General features: G+C 45.5%; 1 protein-coding gene across 1 annotated transcript in view; it reads left to right on the forward strand.

The window, feature by feature from the left end:
* Positions 1-16,142, forward strand: part of RXFP1 (relaxin family peptide receptor 1) — a 267,825-nt gene that overhangs the window by 39,761 nt on the left and 211,922 nt on the right.

Below are 16,142 nucleotides of genomic sequence, written 5' to 3' on the forward strand. Positions count from 1 at the left end.
GCCCTGGGATTTTTATGGCCCCATAAGAATTCAGCCCTTATCCTGAATGGGGGTTTTATCAGTTTGTATTTATTTGTAATTTCTGATTTTCTTTGTAGCTCCTGAGATATCTGTTCATGGAGATACAGTTAGACATTCTGTAAATACATAAAAAAACTAAAATAAATTAATAAAAAAATGCATCCAACAGATGCAATAACATATTTTCCTTTTGAAAACTGTATAGAAGTTCCATGGGTCCTTTGTATCCTTGACCTTTGCAGCCATTTACCATATTTTATTTATTTATCAATTCTTTTAGACCCGCCTTCACAGCCATAAGAAGGTCATTCAAAGCAATGTACAAAATTTATATCACAATACCTGGAATAAACAGGACAAAATCAGAAACAATAAAAATGTAAACTAAATCGCGTAGGCAGGCTGTTTACAAATTCCCCTAACACATAGTTAGGCAGTTAGGTCCCTGTGAAAATGCACCACTAAGGGCCCTGAGTGGTGGAAGATGGAAGGGAAAAGACCACAGATCAAGTACAAAATGACAACATAGTAGGCAGGCACAATGGGCAGATTGAGTGAACCCAAGTGGCCTTTATCTGTCAACATCTTCTCTGCTTTGATATTTCCTTTTAAGTTAGGATATACTATCTATGCCTCTGAAAATAAAGATCCCTACAAATTCTGAAGACAAAAAAGAGAGTATAACAAAGGTAGTTGCAGAGAATGGGTAGGGATGGAGAAAGAATAATAAACGAACTAAAGAACTTCATAAACTAAAGGATTAATTGTATTAAAAATGTAGATGACAGAAGAGAAAGTCTTGCTGTAAGAATTAGCAGCCTGTTATATATTTTCATAAGGCATCTAGAGTAGGTTGATAGTTTACAGATACATGCTATACAAGAATCATTGTTGTTCCAATTATTTGATTTTATATAATTGCTCCACTAATTAATTTATCTCAGTGGTCAAAGAATGATGTAATAAACCATACCGTAATTCTAATTTTTTGTTGGCTTGCAGCAAATAATGAGATCAACTCAAAAATAGCTTTGGATTACATTTGAAAATCATCTTGATCTGTTTATAATCAATATAAATTACATCTTGGCAAAAGCCACTTATATAAAATCAATCCATAATAATATGACTCTTAATGCAAAGTAGAATTATGGGGTTAATTTACATGAGTTGCTTTGACTATTATTATTATATATTGTACTTTAATCACTGCTAATGTCTAGAGCTCTATGCAAGGCAAACATTAAATATGTTAGGGATGATTAACCCAATTCTTACAGGTACAGTAAGCATCGGAGTTTCATTCATCAAAGTGCTTGCAGTCTAAATGGAAAGAAAAGGAGGCATACAAAAAATATGATGTAGAGGGACTGGATGCTGGAGTGGTGCAATACTTGAACAGAATAGATGAGACAAGGATCAGAGGAGATGGCAGCCATAGCCTAGTGACAGAGGGGTAAAGTGTACTTGAACAGTTGAATGCATCTGTGAAGAAATATGTCTTTGAATAATTGTCCAAGATGGAAAGAAACTGGGGAGATGGCAGTATCATGCTGCAATGGATTAAGGGAGATAAAATGGGCGGTTGAAATGATGAATTTAAGTGTTGAAACTCAATACAGGTAAAAAAAATAGTAAAACGAACATTAATAATGAAAGAAATTGCTTAACAAAATTTCTTAACCTAAATTAAACTATGCTGATGCTCTGTAATAGAAAAAGTCTTTATTCCAAAACAACACAAAAGATATCCCATTAACTATGTAATACATGAGACCTTAAAATGGCAGTACACATAAAAATATATATATCCTAGCTTTAAATGCTTGCTCCATTCTTATAATATCCCAAAATGTCATAAAAGTCTCCAAATAAAGAGGTCCGATCCACAGCTGGTAGAGCTTATCAACAATAAATCCTTTGAGCTCTGCTGCAACCACGATGTATTTCCTCAGTAGTTACTGGACTTTAACAGTATACGTAAGTCTCCCCTTGATGAGGGGCCTCTGTTTCACCCTCTATAGGCGTCTTCAGGTTTTCTTCTGAATACAAGCTGCATTTATAAAGGACCAACCGCATACACAAGCTGTGATACAGAAAAATAAAGAGACAGAAGTACAGACAGAAATAAAGTTCAAGACAGGTGAGAGAATGATACACATATACACAGAGAGACTGTTACAGAGTGAGAGAAAGAGGAAACTAAGGGCCAGATTCATTAAGGCTTTTCTCCTATTTTGGGTCTATCGGAAAAACCCTGAATCCTTCTCTCTCACACACCCCTACCCACCCTCTCTCTCTTTTCTCATACACACACCCCACTTGTTCCCATCTCTGCTCTCACTCTAGTCTCCCTGCCAATTTTCACCCTCTTATCCCCTCCTGATTTTCACTCTCATTTCCTTTTGCTGATTTTAACATTTCTCTGCTCCCTATTGTATTTCATCCTCTCCCCTCCCTCATGAATCCCTTTCTCTCCCCTGCTAATTCTCCCTCTTCCCATGTGTATTGGAGAACAGGAGGAGGAGGAGGAGGAGCATGGTAGTATCTTGGGCTGCATGCTACTTATCAGTCACCTGGGGCCTGAATCACAATTTGAACCATGCAGGACACCATACTGTAGTGCAGTTCAAGTTCTGAGCTGAGTCTCAGATAGCAGATGAAGAGGATGCAGCCTTAGGTGCTGCCACTCTCCTCCTAGTACTGTCGGCCAATCAGCATGCAGAAGGTTGGGCGTGAAAATTGCATATCCGTGCGCCAGTGCCTGGCTAGCCCAGCCAGCTGCTGTCCCTTTAACTGGCCCCTGTTTTCCTGCATTTCTGTGGAGCACTGCACTATTCCACGTCAAGGCACAAACCTCGTGGCTTTTGCCTTGACAGCAGAACCACAGGAGACTAGGATCCTGACCATAGGTACTGTATAAACCCCATAGCTCTACTCACACTCTAGTTAAAAAAAGAAGGAAGCAAATAGCTGCAAGTGCACTTCCAGTGGTAGTAAATCCACTTGGCACACTCAGAGTGAGGAAAGAAGGGCAGAAGATAAAATGATACAGATTTATGTAGGAACTCAAAGCCCACTTGTGTTGCTTGCACATATACACACACACACACAATGCATAAAGTCTTCATCAGCTGCAAAGACTAATACAGGAGGCTCTAAGCTAGAATACATGCTAAGCTAAACATATAACATTTAAATTATTATAATGCAGTGGTCCATCCCAATGAGTGAGATTTTCTGCCCCAATGAGTGAGATTGTAAGCCAAAGAGTGAGACTTTTCAGGCAGTGTGTCTGGGATATAAATCTGGGCTCTCCTGATTCTCTGTGGACTGCTCCTTGTACCATGGGAGGCAGACGGTGCTTTCCCTGTCATGGGACAGTAATTAGAGTCAGACTCTGCTATGCACAACAATTTGTGAAATATATCATTGACCTCCATTTCAGCTCCCAGTCTCCTGCTGTCTTGGTTTCCATTCTTGTGTGGCTCCAGGCACTGCTATGGTTTCCTCTTGCTCTCCATGAGAACTCTCTGCATGTGGCTTTGGGCCAGGGTCGGTACAAGGGTATTAGGTGACTTAAGCGAATCTTACAGCCTTGTGACCTCCCCTTCACAGCCTTCTCCACACACAATTAAAAATTATGCATAACAACAGATTTTACATGAAAAAGGACATTCAAAGTACAAGAGTAAAAATATCACTTAAAATAACATGTATATTATATTTACATGCACTGCTGTGGTGCCAACAAAAATGCAAAAAAGAAACTTGAACCCATATTATATTAAGTCTATTGTAATGCATGTTGGCTTGTCCCTCAGAAAGCCATGAATAAACACTTTCAGTTACAATATAGTAAAGCTATATCGAAACAGCTCTAATTTCTAGCACTCAAACAGTAATAACCCTACCTATGAAAAAAGACAGCACTGCAAATATTACACCAAGCCCTAAAACACCAATATACCTTCTATTAGGAAAACAGGACAAAACTGGTTGGCTATAGACTGCTACACAGAAATTACACTGTAGCAGAACAGCTCACCTTAATCACACATGCAGAACACAAACAGACCCTCACCAAGTACAGAATAAAAAGACCATAAAGTACAAATAGAAACATGCAGACAAAAACTAAACTGAAAATTGCAACAAGCCAATGCAACAATGGAAAAATCAGACACATCACTATGCCTCATAAAACATCAAACAACAAAATTAAGAAATATAAAACATCAGTCATTACAGTAAAAACATAGTAAGAAAAAATATTTCAAAAAAGCTGAAAAATAGAATATTAATTAAACTCATATAAGCATTTTTAAATTCTTACTTGCTGCCTGTAGCAGGTGGGAACTCCCATGAGCATGTCATCACTACACTGCTGTCTTGTCTTCTGCCCATGGAGAGTTGGGAAATAAGTGGGTGTATATCATCATCACACCGCCGCAGTTCTAGTCTCCTGCTCACAGGAGTGAGAACTTCACGGGGGCCATCTTCACTGCTTGGCCGCAGTTCAAATGCATGAACAGAGGGGCTTACAGTGTGAGAGCTAGGGGCAGTTCTTTAATGAGGTAGGGTGGTGGTAAAATTTTGGAGGAGGCATAAATTAGCTCACCAAAATACCCTGCGGCAGTGGCCTCACCCTGGCCAGCAAGAAGAACCATGCCACGCCAGCTTCTGACAATGCACTGGTGGGATTCCCACCCCCACCAGTGAGATGAAGCTTTGCATTGTGCCACCCTCTGATGACACACTGGCGGGGTTCTCATCCCCTGCTAGTGAAAAAAGGCCCCAAATGGTAGCACTATCTAATGAGGCATCTTCTGCCAGCCAATGAGGCCCAGTATGGCAGCATCAAGAAAATGACGAGGACCTCGGAGGGAGAACTTATATGGCAGATTGCTACTGAGATGGAAAGATGGGGGTGGTAAGTAGGAAGGTAGGGGTGAGCATGAGAGTGGTAAGTGACCTAGAGGAGGAACAGAAGTGAGAGGGTGGATGGAAGAGCAGGTATGGGTGAGTGACAGGGAAGGCAAGAAAGTGAGGGGTGAATGACAGAGTAAGGAAGGGGACTGAGTGGAGGTGAGTGACTGGGAGGGGAGGGAGTGAGTAAAGAGTGAAAGAGGGGAGGGATGAGTGGCAGGGAAGGCAAGGAAGTGAGGGGGTAAGTGAGAGTAAAAGGAAGGGGTGAGTGGAGTTGAATGTTGAGAGAGGAGAGGAGGGGAGAGTAAAGGCGAGTGACAGGGAGAAGGTGAGTGGAAGTGAATGAGTGGGGAGGGGATGTGGAGTTGAATGACTGTGGGGAGGGGGTGTGGAGGTGAATGACTGGGAGTGGGTGAGTGACAAAGGGAAGAGAGAGAGTGAGAGTGAAGGTGTATGTGACAGAGGAAAGGGAAGGGGTGAGAATGTGGGAAGGGAAAAGGGAAAAGTGAGTGAAGTTGAGTGGAAGGGGATGAGGTGAGTGACAGAGGGTTGGGGTGGGTGTGAGTGACAGAAGGAAGAGAAGGTAAGTGAGAGTGAAGATGTATGACAGAAGAAAGGGAAGGAATGAGATGGAGGGAAGAGGGAAGGGAGATTGGAGGTGAGTGACAAAAAGGGGAGGGGTGAGTGGGAATAAGGGAATATGTGACAGAAGGAAGGGAAGAGAGTGATTAGGAGAATAATGAGGTGAGTGACTAGGAGGGAAGGGGTGAGTGGGTTTGTGTGACAGGCAAAGGAAGGGAAAAGGTGGGGTGAGGCGAGGTAAGTGACTGGGAGGGGTGAGTGGGAGTGACAGAGGGAAGAAAAGGAGTGAGTGGGAGTGAAGGTGTGTGTGTGACAGAGGAAAGGGAAGAGGGTGAGAATGAGGGAAAGGAAGAGGGTGGGGGAAGTGAGGAGTGTTACTGGGAGGGGTGACTGATGGGCAGTAATTAGGTGTTATGATATCGAGGTGTTTGGTGGATTCTCAGGGGCAACAGTGATGCTATCTCCTACGGGGAGGAGCCCCATAGGGAGACTGATGCACCGGGCTAGACTCAATAGCACAAACACAGAGAGAGTTCCTTTTATTGTACAGCTAGGATGACCACCAGAGGTGGCAGTAGAGAGCAGGTTAGCTGGTAACAGTCTGTAATCCTTAGCGAGGGAGAACCAACCCACAATGGTGGTGTAAGGCCCCGATGCAGATGTCCAATGTAGGAGAGACAGACTGGCAGATGTTAAACACACTCCCATAGTTGATTAGAGAGAATCCCAATGAGCAGTAGAGAGGATCAGTGTTAGCAGTCCATGGTCCTCGGCAGAGGAGACCCATTCCACAATGGTGGTGTAGGGCCTGATGCAGAGAGGTAGCGAGGAACTGATGAGAGACAGACTGGTAGAAGTTGTACTCACTCTCTGTAGCTGATAGATGGATTTCCAGCAGATTGAAGAATGGAGCAGGCACCAGGAAAGACACACAGGCCCTCGAGGAGCAAGAACCTGTAAGAGGATAGGCATCTGTAATTAAGCAGAGGGCCCCCAAGGAGCGGGTACCCAGGTTAGAGAACCCCGAAGGGTGAAGATGGGTTCCAATGGATAGAAGTGGCAGAATAGCTTCAGACCGGGCCATACCGATCCTTGCTAACTCGGCGAGAGTCAGCAAATGAGCAACCTTAAATATGCGGAAGCAGTGATGTCACTCGAGGGAGACGCCCCCGAGGTTCGCGCCAACACTGCTACAAAGGTAGGGACGCGCACCTACATGCGCCCTAGGAGGCCTCGGGTCAAGATAGCCAAACGCTGCACCAGAGCCGCTCCGGGGAAGCCGGAGGGTACGGCAAGGAGGCATCATGGACGCCATACTCCCGAGGCTGGTGGAGAAAGCTGAAAGGTGAGGCATGTTGGGCGAAGTCGTCTGAGCCTGATGGACGCAACATTAGGAGAGGGAGGAGAGTAGAGGGGAGTGTCAGAGAGGGGTGAGAAAGAGATAGGGAGGTTAATAGGAAAGGAAGGGAAGGGAAGGAGTGAATAACTGAAAGGAGAGTGAGAGAGTAGAAAAGGGGTTAAGAGGGGAATGAGGGTAAAAAGGTGTGGGCATGTGTGTGTGTGTGTGTGTGTGTGTGTGTATGTGTGTGTGTGTGTGTGTGTGTGATAAAAAGAGAGTAAAAAGGGGTGTGTGTATGTGTGTGTTATAAATCTGATGCCTGAAGGGATCTGTTAGCATTTCTGCTAGGAGAGCAATCTGTTATAAATGCTCTGTTAAGAAAGCTGGGAGTAGCAATCTGTTAGCATTGGCTCCTAAAGAAGGAGGAGTCAGCAATCTTGTAATGTCTCAGATATGATCTTGCTATGTAGTTAGCAATCTGTTCAAGATCTGATATAGTTGTGCGTGGATCCCTGGGCCAAACGCAGATGACCACGCCCCCAGGAGGATATCCGAGAGGGACCATCGGCTAGGCTTAGTATGAAAACAAAAAAAGCAGCAAGGAAGGTTGCTTAATAAAGCCGTGAGAGCAACAGTACGAAATAAGCAACCAAATGTCCGATCTTCTGAAAATTGTTTATTAAGTGGAATCAAATATATGCAAATAAGCCTGACTCCAGCCGAGTTTCGCCCTCTTTCAATAGGGCTGCATCAGGGGTCTTTGCATGTATGATTGCTATATCTTCGTCACAAAGTTGTATCTATGGGCTATGAGCGATGTGATTTGCTAAGAAAGAGATCGCAGTGAATATGCACTCCTGAGTTTGGGAGGCTCACTTTTGATATAATTTATCTCTTGTGACTTGTATCGCACAGACTGGCGAAACTTCGCATCGCTCATAGCCCATAGATACAACTTTGTGACGAAGATATAGCAATCATACATGCAAAGACCCCTGATGCAGCCCTATTGAAAGAGGGCGAAACTCGGCTGGAGTCGGGCTTATTTGCATATATTTGATTCCACTTAATAAACAATTTTCAGAAGATCGGACATTTGGTTGCTTATTTCGTACTGTTAGTATGGAGACATACACACATAGTTCTTTTATTAAACAGGTTTTTGAAACCACCAGAGGTGGCAGTAGTGAGCTGATATGCCCGGCAGGGCTGTAGTCCCTCAGGTACTGGAACAGCGATCCAGGGTGGCTGAGCTGTTGAGAAACTGTAGAAAGTGAATAGGCAGAGTAGACAGAGTTCATGAACTGAGCTTGATGACAAAACTCACATAAGGTCTCTAGGAAGCTCAGGAGCTGGAATGGTTTAGGCCCTCGAGGAAAGAGTACCTGGTTCCAGGGAAAGCTCTGAAAGAGCGATGGTAATTCACAATTGTTTGTAACAGCGATAGCTTCCAAGCAGTAGAGAATCTTCAGTGTCCAGGAACATGGGCCCTCGAGGAGCGAGTACCGGTTCCTATCTGTAATCTGAAAGTAAAGAAAAGAGCGAGGCCCCCGAGGAGTGGGTACCTCTGGTAAGTCCATGGAGGCAGAGTAGCTTGGAGGAATCTGAATCCTATCCTCTTACTAACTCAATTAGATAGCGAAATAGAGTCCTTTAAATATTGGAAGCGGATGACGTCATCTCAGGGGAACGCCCCTGAGATTCGCACCCTTGCTGGTACTTCAATCAGAGCGCACGCGCCCGTGCGCCCTAGGTCTTCAGGCAACATGGCAGATCTGCAATGTCGAGCCGGTCCGTGGAAGCCGGAGGGAGACGGCATGGAGACGCCGCGGCAGCCAGCCGTCCATCAGACCCGGAGGGAGTAGCCACAGGAGTAAAGAGGGCGGAGTGAGGGCGTCGAGCAGCGACGGACGCAACTGTGTGTGTGTGTGTGGGTGTGGGTGTGTGTGAATGAATGAACTTGTGTGGATATGAGAGAGAGAGAAGAGAATGTTTGACTGTTCCCTCCTCTCTGCCACTCCACCTCCCCTCCACTAATCCACAACAATCTCATAGTGACTGGAAATCAAAAGTTTCACAGGCATGGACAGTGGGAAATTTTTTAGCCTTATTAGATTTTATTATTGGTGTCATTTGATACATTTGCTGTTTTGAAATATTTAATTGATTTTGGGGAAACATTCAAAGAGTTTTTTTTTATTTTTCTTAACTATTAGATGTTCTGTTTGTTATCTGTTTTGGCATATTCTTTTTATTATTATATTCCATTTATGATTGATTTATATTTCTTGATTTTGTTTTATGAGGACTGTTGCTGTTTCTGTTTTTGCATTATTGTACTGCATATGAGTCTGGCTTGTAGTGGTTTGCAGTTCAGTTTTTGACTGCATCTTTCTATGCATGGCCAGATTTAGACATAGGCAACATAGCAATGTGCCTTGGGTACCAAATTCTGGAGGCACCTGAAAACTGGGAGTCCCCTCACTGTACTTTGATTTCCAGAGGAAAATCCCCTTACCCTGAGTTCTCTGCCTATGTGTACCATAATTTAAAATCCAGCCCTGACTTTATGGTATTTTTATTCTTATTTGGTAAGGGTCTACCTGTGTTCTGCATGTCTAACTGAGATGAGGTATTCTGCTGATGTTTAGTTTCTGTGTAGATATCTATCACATCCTGGCTTGTTCTGTTTACCTAAAAGGAGGTGTTTTAGTGTTTTAAGGACTGGAGCAATATTTACAGCATTGCCTTTACCTAGGTAGGGTTGTTACTGTTTTGAGTGCTGGCAGTTAGTGCTATTTTGGAATGGGAGGTTTACAATATTTTAATTCAGTTTACTCATGGCTTTATAGGGCTAACTTGTACCCAATGTGCTTTACAGTAGGCCTAATACCATATTGGTTCCAAGTGCTTTTCTGCAGGGTTTTATGGTTGACTACAGGCATCTAATACCCTTGCACCTGCCCCGAGAGAGTTCACCACATGCAGACTCCCACCATTCACCCATATCCTCAGGGGGCAGATGCTGGGCATTTGGGAAACTGTGGAAGGCGGGTGGTAGGATTCTCTGGAGGGTGGTAGGATTGCCAGCTTCCTAGAAATATTATGTGCCAACTCCTCTGGAAAGCCTGCCCCTGCCTTCCCAGTATATGAAATCACTGAAAGGGCCAGACTCTAAAGGGGAACCCCCCTCCCCTGGCCCTGTCCAGTAATTAAACCTGTGCTGTGCCTTTTGGGGGGGAAGGGGCCCTGTCTCACCCCTCGCCTCTGGCAGCAGATTGTCTTGGGCCGTCCCTGGTGACCTCGTAAGACCTTCTTCTGATGCATGAGCCTGGCATGTCTGATAATGTGTTCTGCTGTTGTAAATATGAGCCAGTACAAAAAAGAGCCATAGCTTTGTTCCCCTCTGAGTAAAGGAACGGCTATTGGGTTTAGGTTGAACCGCTCTAACAGTTCGTGTAGTGGTGCACAGGCAGTGAAAGTTTAAGTTAAAACAGCTTTCAGTAAACAAATACATCTTCAACCTGTCATGACTTCCATATTAGCTGCAATGGTACATTTTTATTGCCTGTATTTTATGCTACTAACCACTTTGTACGGATCATTGATTTGAAAAATATGGTGAATAAATCAATCAATTAAATTAAATTATTGTGTTTCGCATTTGGCATTTCAGCCCAAGAAGCCAAGATGGTGCAGGCAGAACAGCTTGAGCTTATAGATCTGGACTGCACTCCAATGGGTCCATAAAAGAATGTATAAGTTCTTTGCGGCAGGAACCCAGGTTAGCTCTCCAACCCACCTTCCTTCCCAGGGTATAGGCTTTGGATGAAAGGAGAACTCTCTGTACCAAGTGCAGGGTGACTAACTCGCCCTCTGGAATCTCATGGGTTAGGGAAAGTCTGATACTCTGTGTGCTGTACACTGTGTGCCCAAGAAATCAAAGGAGCCACTGTGTTAATGTTCAAATAAATCTTTACTGTTGCAAATGGTTGTAAAATGGCACAATACTGATCCACAACACCATAATATGTTCTTTACAGGATTTTCCTCAATCTGTGCAGGAATATGTGTTGCCACTATCCAGGGTTTTGGGAAAATAGAGTCCCAGGTGGGGAGAACACCCCTTCCACATGGCCAGGATACTAAACTGCTGCACACAGAGAGTTAAAGTTCTCTCTTTCCCCAGGGTTTGAAGAATAACCAGATGGGTATCCTAACTCGCTGTTAGAAGTATAATTTCTTCTTAAGTCTTAATGCAGTTCTTAGATCTTCTCTTCGAATCCCTGATGGGAGGGATCCCTTGGAACAGGATTCTCAGTCGAGGAACAGGAAGAAAGGCAATCAGAACTTCCAACCTGGATCTTGAAATTAGGCTTACAAAACTGAAGAGAACTTTGGGGTGGCTCACAACAGGTCCCTGGCACCCCCTTCCTCACCGAGGCAATTAGAGGCAGGTCTTCCCTAACCTGCCCAGACCCAGAGTTCCCCGTGCCCTGAGTCCAGGAACTGAACAGGCTCCAGCGAGGTCCCTATACTCAAAAAGGTAAAGGTTCAACAAATGCACTCAGAGAGATAACTCCCGCCAGACAGGTTAGAACATAAGAACATGCCATGCTGGGTCAGACCAAGGGTCCATCAAGCCCAGCATCCTGTTTCCAACAGTGGCCAATCCAGGCCATAAGTACCTGGCAAGTACCCAAAAACTAAGTCAATCCGATGCTACTGATGCTAGTAATAGCAGTGGCTATTTTCTATCAGCCCAATACTGTAAAACCGCGGGAGAGCGGATGAACGCCTGCTCTCCCGGCGCACGCACCGGCCCTTCGCCGGTGCGAGCTATCCAGTATGCAAATTAGGCAACGCGGTGCAAACGAGGGAAAGGAGGCGCTAAGGACACTAGCGCGTCCCTAGCGCCTCCTTTTGGCCTGGAGCGGCGGCTGTCAGCGGGTTTGACAGCCGACGCTCAATTTTGCCGGCGTCGGTTCTCGAGCCCGCTGACAGCCACGGGCTCGGAAACCGGACGCCGGCAAAATTGAGCGTCCAGTTTTCGGCCCGACAGCCGCGGGCCGAATTCAAATTTTTTTTTACTTTTTTTTACTTTTGGGGACCTCCGACTTAATATCGCTATGATATTAAGTCGGAGGGTGCACAGAAAAGCAGTTTTTACTGCTTTTCTGTGCACTTTCCCGGCGCCGGAAGAAATTAGCGCCGACCTTTGGGTCGGCGCTAATTTCTTAGAGTAAAATGTGCGGCTTGGCTGCACATTTTACTTACTGGATCCCGCGCGCATACCTAATAGGGCCATCAACATGCATTTGCATGTTGAGGGCGCTATTAGGTGCCACGGGTGGGCCGCGTGTTTTCCTCCCCTTACTGAATAAGGGGTAAGGGAAAACACGCGTCCAGAGCAGGCTGACAGTGCGCTCCGACGGAGCACACTTTACTGTATCGACCTGTAAGTCAACTTGATTAATAGCAGGTAGTGGATTTCTCCAAGAACTTATCCAATCCGTTTTTAATCCCAGCTACACTAACTGCACTAATCGCATCCTCTGGCAACAAATTCCAGAGTTTAATTGTGCGTTGAGTGAAAAAGAACTTTCTCTGATTAGTTTAAATGTGCTACATGCTAATTTCCTAGAGTGTCCCCTAGTCCTTCTATTATCCGAAAGAGTAAATAACCAATTCACATTTACCCGTTCTAGACCTCTCATGATTTTAAACACCTCTATCACATCCCCCCTCAGCCGTCTCTTCTCCAAGCTGAACAGTCCTAACCTCTTTATTCTTTCCTCATAGGGGAGCTGTTCCATCCCCTTTATCATTTTGGTAGCACTTCTCTGTACCTTCTCCATCGCAACTACATCTTTTTTGAGATACGGTGAACAGAATTGTACACAGTATTCATAGTGTGGTCTCACCATGGAGCGAAAAAGAGGAATATGACATTTTATGTTTTATTCACCATTCCCTTCCTAATAATTCCTAACATTCTGTTTGCTTTTGACTGCCACAGCACACTGAGCTGACGATTTCAATGTATTATCCACCATGACGTTTAGATCTCTTTCCTGGGTGGTAGCTGCTAATATGGAACCTAACATCGTGTAACTATAGCATGGGTTATTTTTCCCTATATGCATCACCTTGCACTTATCCACATTAAATTTCATCTGCCATTTGGATGCCCAATTTTCCAGTCCCACAAGGTCCTCCTGCAATTTATCACAATCCACTTGTGATTTAATTACTCTAAATAATTTTGTTTTATCTGCAAATTTGATTACCTCACTCGTCATATTCCTTTCCAGATCATTTATAAATATATTGAAAAGCACCGGTCCAAGTACAGATCCCTGAGGCACTCCACTGCCCATCCTCCTCCACTGAGAAAATTGTCCATTTAATCCTACTCTCTGTTTCCTGTCTTTTAAGCAGTTTGTTTCCTAGATGCTTCTCATGAGGAACTTTGTCACATGCCTTCCGAAAATCCAAATACACTACATCTACCAGTTCAACCTTATCTACATGTTGTGTTCTGATTGGGCAAAAACCCTCTCGACCTTGGCCAGAACCACCAAACAGGGCTTCCTCTTCTTCCTGCCAAACCAGTCTTCACAGTGGGTTTTGTCTCCCTGCAGCAGATGGAGGCAGAGTTCTAGACCTCTTCCCTGAGGCCCTCCTCTATATAGCCTGGTTCAACAGGAAAGGAGTCAGTAATTCTCTGCCTCCAGCAGATAGTAGGTGGAGCTGGTTCAACAGGAGGAACATGCAGGGGCAATGGCCTTCCTGAGGTTGTTTTCCCAGGGGAAGCACCTGAGCTGGGTTGGGGGCCCTCTTTGGAATGAAGGCCCTCCTAGAGTCACTTTTCCCTCCCTTAGGTCAGGTGATCAGGCTTTGTGGCCTAGCATTTCCCACACATAGGAAGCTCCAGCAGCAGCAGCGGTGAGTAGGCCCAGCACCTAAGGACTGCAGGACCTGGCCCAAATTCCCCCAAGCCCCTCGCAGTGACAAGGCATGGAGACGGGCAGATAGTGCCTAGCATGCAGGGCGCAGCACTTGCCAACCGTCGCCAGCTCTTTCTGCCAAAGCTGCGATGATGCGGCAGCCGCCGACCCAGAAGCAGTTGGGGAATGAAGAAGCAGCACAGCAGAGGGCAGTGAGGTAGTCTTAGTTTCTGCGCCGCTATCAGATATCACCTCTGGACAACTCCCGCCCCCTCCCCGGCAGCCTCAGAAGAGGAATTCTCCAAGGTAGGGGGAGAGGATTCTCTTCAGAATTTGTACTCCTGATGCACAAAGCATACAGAGAAATGAAGGGGAAGCCCATGGGCTTAGGCCCCAGAGGCAAAGCCCCAGCCCCACACCCCTCCCCGGGAGAAAAGAAGAAAAAGTTGGCAATTAGGGAGGAGGAGAAACCCAGGCCCCTGTCAAACAAACAGGAGGACTCTTCCTGGTGGGATTTCCTGGAGGAGAGGAGGAGGAGGATCTGGGACCAGAGCAGGAAGACTCAGCAGTCCAGTTGTTTAGGACTGAGGAGTTAGGGGCTCTGATTTCAAAGATCTCCCAGGTCCTCAGGCTCTCGGAGGAACAGCCAGGGGCCCTAGGCTAAAGGGTAATCCTATCCTCACGGGGATTAAGAAACCAGCAAGGGCCTTCCCCATACATTCTGCTATCCAGGAGATGATTAATGTGGCGTGGTCCTCACCAGACATTAGGCTAACGAGTAGAAGGAATATGGAAAAACTCTATGTGGTGGATCAGACAGGGAGGGAGGGCCTGCTGGAACTCCCTAAGGTGGATGCAGCAGTGGCTACAATCTCCAAAAAGACGACTATCCCTGTCGAAGGAGGGGCAGCCCTCAGCGACTTGCAGGATACAAAGATTGGGACATTTTTAAGGAAGGATTTTGAATTGTCTACCCTAGCACTATGCTCAGCAATCTGCGGAGGTTACTCAGCAAGGGCCTTTCTCTGCACTCTGCAGCCATCCTACAAGTAGTGGAGGAGTAGCCTAGTGGTTAGAGCAGTGGGCTACGAACCAGGAGACCAGGATTTGAGTCCTGCTGTCGCTCCTTGTGACCTTGGGCAAGTCACTTTATCCTCCATTGCCTCAGGTATAAACTTAGATTGTAAGCCCTCTGGGGATAGGGAAAATACCTCCAGTACTTGAATGTAATCCACTTTGAAGGGTTGAAAAAAAAAAAGTATGAAAAGCGGAATATAAATATTTAAAATAAAAAAGTAGGTCAGGTGGAAGGGGCCTGTATCCAAGAGTTGGCCCGAGTCATGTGGCTGATGCCCTCTATGATCTGATTATGATTACAGCCAAGCAGGCTGCTACTAGCATGATGGCCAGGTGCAACTTGTGGCTGAAGAGCTAGGCAGCAGACTCAGCATATAAGGCCAAGTTATGCAAACTCCCATTCAAAGGGGAACTGTTGTTTGGGGAGGACTTAGAGACTCTGATGAAAGCCCAGGAATCCAAACACTTGAGGCTCCCAGAAGATAGAAGCAGGAGACCACAAAGAGAGGATGCCGGTAGGCTGTGCCCCAGGGACAGCAAGCAGGCCAGATGGTCAAGATTCCAGCCAAGTGGGGAAGGCAGAATCCACTGGTGGGCCAGACGTGGCTCACGAGACACGGGAAACAGACATTTTCCCCCAAGGGGGCACAATGACGCTGCAAAGGTCCACGTGAAGCCTCCCCAGGTCGGGGACAGGCTAAAAGAGTTCTATCTTAGTAACATCAGATCAGTGGGTTCTCAAGACGATCTGAGATGGATACTACCTTGAACTAGAGAGCAGCATAAGGGAGCAGTTCATCCCCTCTCCCTGCAACACAGCAAAGAAGCAGGCAGTTCAAGACGCGGTGACCAGGCTGTTAGATCTCAAAACCATTGCCCCAGTTCCCAGCCAGGAAAAAGGAAGAGGCACATACTGCATATTTTTCACAGTGCCAAAATAGAATGGATCTTACCACCCAGTGCTGGACCTCAAGAAGGTAAACCAGGTGCTGAGAATCCCACATTTCAGAATGGAGTCCTTAGAGACAGTTAAGGCTGCAGTAAGAAGGGGCAAATTTCTCTCTTCTCTGGACCTGCTGAAAGCCTATTTACACATTCCTAGGAGGGAAAGCTTACAGAGGTTTTTGCGCTTTGCTGTCTTAGGCAATCACTATCAGTTCCAGGCGTAATCATTTGGGCTGGCAATGGCCCCTCTTACCTTCATGAAGGTCTTGGTAGTCATAGCGGCTGCCCTGCGCAAGGAG

Source organism: Rhinatrema bivittatum, chromosome 1, assembly GCF_901001135.1.
Source record: "Rhinatrema bivittatum chromosome 1, aRhiBiv1.1, whole genome shotgun sequence".
In the NCBI taxonomy this organism is placed as follows: domain Eukaryota; kingdom Metazoa; phylum Chordata; class Amphibia; order Gymnophiona; family Rhinatrematidae; genus Rhinatrema; species Rhinatrema bivittatum.